Source organism: Ixodes scapularis, unplaced genomic scaffold (genome assembly GCF_016920785.2).
Source record: "Ixodes scapularis isolate PalLabHiFi unplaced genomic scaffold, ASM1692078v2 PGA_scaffold5__190_contigs__length_132052651, whole genome shotgun sequence".
NCBI lineage: Eukaryota > Metazoa > Arthropoda > Arachnida > Ixodida > Ixodidae > Ixodes > Ixodes scapularis.
Window position 1 is genome coordinate 110,641,423 of NW_024609880.1, and position 7,766 is coordinate 110,649,188.

Below are 7,766 nucleotides of genomic sequence, written 5' to 3' on the forward strand. Positions count from 1 at the left end.
GATATTTGTTTTAAGATTTGTGGCCATACACATAAGACGCAGTTACGCACTGCATGCCCATGGGTCACGCAGAAGACACACTGTGTCCGCTGCAGGCACGACGCCATAGGAAGTATTCACTGGACGCCATATTTGTGGGTGCTGTTTAGAGCGCATGCTCAGAACGAGCTCACATTAATAGCCTGCTAAGACCGGCAACCTTGATGGTGCTCAATGCACGCTCCAAAAGGACTGCGGAAGCTCGCCGTCAGCACGCGCTCAGCAGCAGCGCACACGGATATGGCCGCCAGTGAATACTCCCTATACCTAGACCTACGTACGCGGTTTAAGTGGATCGAAGTCTGTTTTTGTTCCTTCGTACATACGTATGCGCTTCGTGACAGTACAGACCGGACGAGGAAGAAACACGCCTCAGACATGGATGGATGGATAGACGTTAAAATCTATACCTTTTGTAACAGGCGGTAGCTTGCGCCACCTAGCCTAAAAAAAAAAAAAAGATGCCTGCACAGCGTTTTTTTTTATGTATTAAGCAGTGTGAGCGCGGTTTGCGGCAACGACGGAAAGAAAAGGACACAACGGCGAAGCAAAGCATGCGCGCAACCCGGCACTGTTGTTACTTCCCCACAGTGGGAAGTCCGCGTAGACCGCATCCCCGAGCCCCGGGTCGGCGGGGCGACTGGCGGCGGGCCCGCCCGGGGCTCAGGGTACACCTTGCGGCTGGCTGCTTTCCCACGGTCGGCGCACCATTTTCGTCGATTCCAGGCGACATGCCCGCCATAAATCTCGCGTCGGGACGAGAACCTGGGCACGACCGCCTTTTTTATTCATTCATTTATTTGTTCGTCCCCCGCGCGAAGGCCGCGAAATATATATCGCCCCGAATACCTCCCTTTTTCTTTTTTTCGCTCGCTCGCACATTCACCGCATAGAGAAACTTCGTTTTACCGTTAAGATGGACCGCAGCGGAACCCACGGACCATTCCAGCCAATCGAGCTCTGTGAATGTAGATCGCGTGACTCTATGCACCTCGCTGCGGCGGCCCTCTCGAAAGGTCACGTGACACAATTGGAGCGGCTCCGATGGCTCCGCCCGCTTCGGTCCAGCGTAAGGTGAAATCCGATGCTCTTGTCATCGTCTTCTCCCAGTTCTTCCGACCATTTTTCTCGTTTTATTTCCACTGCGTTCTTTTTGTCTTCGGGCTCGTCCCGTGGATATTTTTGCAGTATGGGTTAACCTTCCCCCCTTCTTCCAAATGGACTTTGTTTGATTTCTTTCTTGTTTTGTTCGTTGTTTCGTAGTCCTTTTTTTTTTTTCCGGGATTTGGGGTTTTGTTTGGCGTGTGTCGGGAGTTCTTCCGGCAGCTTGAGGATTGGTCGCGGAAGTTGCCATCCGTCGGAGCTTCGCAGTAGTATTCGAGCAAAAAACAACAAAAAACATCAACAACACCATTTTTATACGCTTTCGTTTAGTTTTATGTGTTTATTTTGGTTTTCGTCAGGGTCAATATTTCCGGCGGAAGATGTGTCGGTATGATCGACGACTCGAAAAACGGTTGTACTACGATCACTAAGCTGCGCGCCATTGCACCACCCCCGATAAGACTGACAAGAAACCATATACTCGTCGTCACATCAAGAAAAAAAATAAATACAATGAAGTTTTGCGCAGCTTAGGTTGTGCAAGGAAGAAGCGATGATTTTTGGGCGTTTGAGATGGCATGCGTCTCGAGAAAATAACATAAAGATAATCTAAGATACGTGTATCTTAACCCAACGCGGAAGGAGAAAATTACTGGCGTTCTACACGAATAGCCGGTCTTTTTTGTATACTACGGTTCTTGAGGCGAATACGAGTATATAAGTCAGGTACACAAGCCCTGGCCAGGTACACAAGCCCTTGAGGCTTACATCGGCTCGTCATTGTACTTTTTTGAAAATGTATGTATTGGAAATAAAACTATTCTATTCTATTCTATTCTGTTCTAAGTATACGAAACTCCGAACGCCCTGGCGATCTATGCCAGGCAATATGCCAGGGCTGGCCAAGCTGCGACTCGCGAGCCTCATGCGGCTCTCCGCGGGTTCAAGTGCAGCTCCCTGGCAAGCGTGGTCCCCTTCCCCTTCTGTGTTCCCAAGACAAAAAAAAAAAAAAAAAAATAATTAGAGATTGAAAAAAAAAAAAAAAAAAAAAGCTTTTACAGTTTTGGCAGCCTTGTACAACACTCGACTGATTTTTGACACATAGATGTGTCCAGTGTCCCTGTTTCTTTTGTTGTTCTATAGAAAGAATTTCGAACTGTATACGCATAACGGGCGTCAAAGGTATTGGCTGGCAAGAGAATCGTGCATTGATTTTTGCTTAGCGGTTGAAGAAACGTTCTGCTGCCTGGTGTTATTTGTTGTACTCGGCAATTTTACTTTTCCCCATTGGAAAGGACTCTTCCCTTCATCGACATATTGTAGACCCTGAAATGAAAAACAGTAAAAAAAAAAAAATGAACGAAGATTGAGATTTTGTTGTCTTCGTCCGTTTTTTTTCTATTGTTCCCCATCTCAGCGTCTACAAGACGTCGATTAATTACCAGCTCGCCTGCACTCTATCACTGCTTACACTGCTTACAATTTCCTCAATGTCGTTTCTTATTAAAAATACTGCCCTGCCCCCCCCCCCCCCCCCCCCCCCCCCCCGCTTTCGTTTTCTTCCTGCGTCTCTTTGAACTTTTGTAGTTTTGTCTGCGGCTCTAACCCCACGTCACCCTGGCCGCCTCCGCAATATGCCCTTTTTCAAAAATACACGCCACGTAGTAGTTGCTACGTCAATTAACTAAGTCCGCCATTAGCGTTCGGCGTAAACTCGGCTAAGCTGGTTATCGAGAACGAGTGCGTTCTGCCAGGATTCAGATGCAATAGGGAGCTTCGTGCCAAGCAATGGCGACGGCCAATATCGCTAGGTGGGTTTGGGAGAGAAAAAAAAAGTTTTATCGTAAACCGATGGCAAAGAACAATTATAACGATTCTCGCAGGCAATAATTATATACCGGTAATAGCAGACAACGGCAGTTACTGCAAATATAACGGAAAATTATAATAAGAAAATAAGATACACGTAGCAACAGTTATAACAATTATAGCAGCATTATAGCAATTAGAACAATTATAGCAGTCAAACAACCAGAAGTATGTATCGGGCATTGATAGCTGAGGATAACAGACAACAACGGTAGCTTGCGACAACTATCGACAACCTGGCAACGTTGGACCCCCGCGGCAACCGAGTTTCGCGCGCTCCCCGCTCGCTCTCTCCTCAGCTCCGAGGGCGCTGCGAACTCTTTTTGCTGCTCTTTTCCGTCGGGCCCATCGCTCACGCTCATTGAGGTGCGAAATCGACGGAGCGCCAGTTGTCGCTTCACGCCGTCGGACGCAGTCTCTCTCGGCCGTGCTGCGCTGCGCGTGGCGACCTCGTTGCGGCGCGGGTTTGCTCGCCTGCTCGGCGACGAGAGGGAGCAGCAGCGGTTGGGGCGATGTCGTGCGCGGGATCGTCGGCGACGGCGCAGGCGGCGACGACGACCAGGCCCTACTCGCGGTTCTTTTCGGGATACTGGTTCGAGCCGCGACGGTGACGTTGGAAGACTCTTTGATCCACATGCTGGCTGGTGGTCCCTGTCGTCGCGGCCACTGAACTTGTAAGCCCCTGTCACTCCCATGTTGCGTTTAGCGGCGGTGTTGTCGCTAACGCGTTCCTACCGTAACGTGTTGCGTTTTTTTTCTTTCGGTAACGTAGTAACGTACTGGCTACATGTTTAAAACAGTAACGGATAACGTACCAAAGTTGCTTATTTTGAGTAACCAATAACGTTCTTACATTACTCGTTATTTCTTCCCAAATCTAAAAGGAATACACTTCAAATTGTTTTTTCGTGTCGCTAGGCGCCAAGTTACGTGAATTCTTGCTCTCGTTCCACACACCTTCAAAATGTCGCCCATTTTTTCCACACGAAAACACTCCCATTTTCTTGAAATATAATCGCTTATGCATAGCCATAACGTCAAAACAATAAAACGTTTTAATTCAGAAATAAAAAAAAAGAAACTCTAATAATTAACTTTCTTAATTTTCTATCAGTAACGGTAAAGCTAATGCGTTTCTTTTATTTTGAGGTAACATAGGACGGTAACGCTTTCCTTTTATTTTCAATTAACATATTTCGTTACCATTTTTCTTTTAGGTAACGCCTACGACACTGCGTCAAGGAACGCTCTGTCGATCGATTTGAACTGAACTGCGCTGGGTGATGGGGTGCAGTCGTTGCGTCTCAAGTTCAAGAGTCACCTTTGCATTTAATTGCATTATAATCATAATCAGGAATAAAGTCTACTTCGTAACGGCTACGAGTCGTAATCGAGCCTAGATACACAACAACTGGAACTAACCTCGTACAAAACGCTTTTCCGTCTGAAATTTGAATAGGCTGCTGCCCTAGTCTTTCGTCGCTAATCTCTCGAAATGAATCTGTTCAAGAAGAAACTATCCCCGCACTGCCAGCGTTACTACACCATAAAAGAAAGGTATTTAGTTCCTTCTTTTTTGTAGTGCATCATTGTAAAATCCCTCGTTTGTGTTTTACTAATAAAATCTTCGATTAGAACACTGTATTTCGTCATAAATTAATAAATACACCATTCTTCATTGGGATACCAATTTTTAGTACGTCATCTTTTCGCTTTCTTTTTGGCCCCAAACGTCGAAAGATTAGAGCCGCTTTTTTCCCGCTTCGATCGCCAACATCACTTATATTGCTTTTGTTTAAAAATGCTCTCAGTAATATGCGCTTTTTATAACTACTTCTTAAGCTCACTCTCTTTTTCAATGTACCACATTGAGCGGATTCTAAATGAACAAATAAACGAACATTACACGGGGAATTCTTTTTTCATAATCACGACATTTGCTTATTAACTGAGCTTTCTTAGGCAAACGATATGATACAATGAATTATCTATGTTTTGCAATTATAAAATTCGTACAGAATGAATAATGCATGAAACTGCGCACTTCCATTTCAGAGTCCTAGCGTTAGCAATTGTAGATATTAATACACGATAAAGGTCGATGTACAGTCAATTACGAAGAGATAAACATAAAATATACGATGAAATAAAATGAAAGCCGCTTACAACTCCCTGTAACACCGAATTAGAGCGCAGCTCTTGAGGAGGAGGAGGGAAGGGTACTGAGGGAAGGGAATACCCCTCCTCCCTTCTCCTCATCCTGCCTGCTACTCCTCCCTCCTAGCGGCGTCGCCGTCGCCGTGGGCGTAACCGTGAGGCCACGTGACCTCGCGCGGGTCACGTGACCTCACGGGGGTCACGTGACTTGGGGGGGGGGGGGGGTCACGAGACCCCGCGAGGACGTCTCGGCACGATGCAGAAACGTCACCATGCCGAAACGTCACCGCGGTTACGCCGAGAGCGACGGCGACGCCGACGCCGCTCAAACCGGAAACGGGCGCCTAAGAGCTGCGCTCTAAAAAGAAAACCAATGGGAACCTTTTGGAATCGATCGATAGCTCATATGTTCTTTACCTTCATTAGAATACTCAACATGTGAACACTATCTTTGTTCTGCTCAGATATTAGCATAGATTTTAGAGATGATGCGCGTGTCTGTATTTTTATGTCCAGCCAAGGACCTAAAGAACGCGACCGCTGGGGGAATTGTGAATGGAATAAGCAAAAAGTGTGCGCGTTTTCTAAGACAGAAGTTGCAATGCTCACGTCGCACATGTCATTCCCCCCCCCCCCCCCCCCCCCTCCTTTCACATAAACTATTCGGGATATTGTAGGCTTGTTTCCCTGCAGCGTTCCCCCCCCCCCCCCCCCCCCCCCCCCTAAACGGAGAACATGGAAGCGTTCACTTTTTGGCGATAAGTGAGAGCGCGCAAACTGACTCAATAAACGTCCGCGGTCGCCCATTGGCAACTCCAACACGCCGCTCGCCCTCTCTTGGACGAACGAAGAACCAGAGGCGCGGTGACGGTGGCGGAGACAGCGGCAGGGACTGTCGGACTTGGGGCCGTTTTTACCGCACGGTTCTGGTCGGCGTGTTCGTACATTGCGCAGTCTGAACGAAATCGGCGAGTGCTTTAAAATAGAAATTGTGTTCCCCTTCGCAACATTTAAAAATCAACATGCTCATTTTCTCAACGCCACGTCAACATCTCCGTCACCTGTAATATGCTCTTACCCTGACCGCTTCGTATTTGTAGCCACATTAATTAATTTGAGCACACTGAGCAGCGTCAGCGAGCAGGCGCACGAGAAATCCTGGAGAATGTATCCTCGCCTCTTCCGCCATCTTGGAACTACCGCCCCGCCATCTATAGGGTGTCGGAGTTACCTGCTTCTTTTGCTCGTCTGCTTCTTTTGCAGAATGCCGAGCTCTGATTGGTTCTGATGGAAGGATAGAGGGAAGACCTCAAAGCAAGCTGCCTTGAGGTCTCTCCACTATCCTTCCAATCAGAACCAATCAGAGTTCGGGGTTCTGACGTCACCACAACTTCTACAAAAGAAGCAGACGAACTTGCGCTGTGTTTTCGGAGTTTATTTTTCTTGAAATTCGGAGGGTATTTTTCGGAGTTTATTTTTTAGCGAAAATTCGGTGTTTATTGGAGGTTATTTTTCGTAAATCCCCAATTCTCTGAAATTCGGAGATTAATTTCGCAGCGTTTCCTATTAAAAATAATAAATAATAACCGGATGCAAGCGTATGCCAGATCAAAAATAAAACGCGCTTGAATCAATTAAGATTTATTCAGTTGAATTGGGCGTTGGTGTCATTGGCAATAGTAATTTGTCCCACGAGAAAAGTTGCACACAAGTGTGGCTTCGATAAACGTCGATACCTTTAAATCAATAAACTGCCGGAGGTAGCCGCAAGGAAGCTCGTAGTCATCCCATCAATCTGTCCCGCGGCCGCGCGAGGAGGACTGGTCAAGGATGTAATAGAGAAGTTTCAACTGCCCCTCTTCCCAATTTTATACAATCTCTATGGTCCATAGCTTTCACTGTTACCCCCCAGAAATATACCCTCTCCTTTCTCTAAATCCCATGGCTCGAATTGGAAACCAAAAGAGTGGCTTTTATCGTGACACGAATGGTACGATGACCTGTTTCCCTGAACCAACCTTGACGAGACAAGCCATAAGACCCCCTTTTGACAACGGTTCGAAGCTTGAAAGATAATTATGGTGTCATGTTCCCAGGACCATTGATCCTGCGCTGCTCAAAGTGCTAAAATATATATAAAAAAATAGTTTTTTCTTTCTTTTTTTTTTGCTGGGGGGGGGGGGGGGGGGGTGGCATGGGCACATAACAATTCGGAGTTTATCGGATAATTCCGAATTGACAAACATTTTACAGGCGGGTGTTTTTGGGAGTTTTTTTGGATTTATCCGAAAACGCGGAGCTCTAGCTACAGCCCAACGCGCTGTTTACAGCCAAGCCCGCGTCTGCCCACGACAGGTGAGGGCATTGCACCCTGCGCATGCGCCATTTCGACAGCAGCGCCACCGCAAGCGACGTGCGTCATAGCTGCGTGTTGGTGCCTTCCGAACCTTGGGGGCGAAAAGCGTCACAAATATTGATTAAGTATTCTCCTAAAGCGAAAAGGTACATTTTTCAGTATATACTCGAATATCCGAAGCATACTTTGTGTATAAATAGTACGCTGCGCGTGCATATGAACCGTACCGCTGCAATCGACC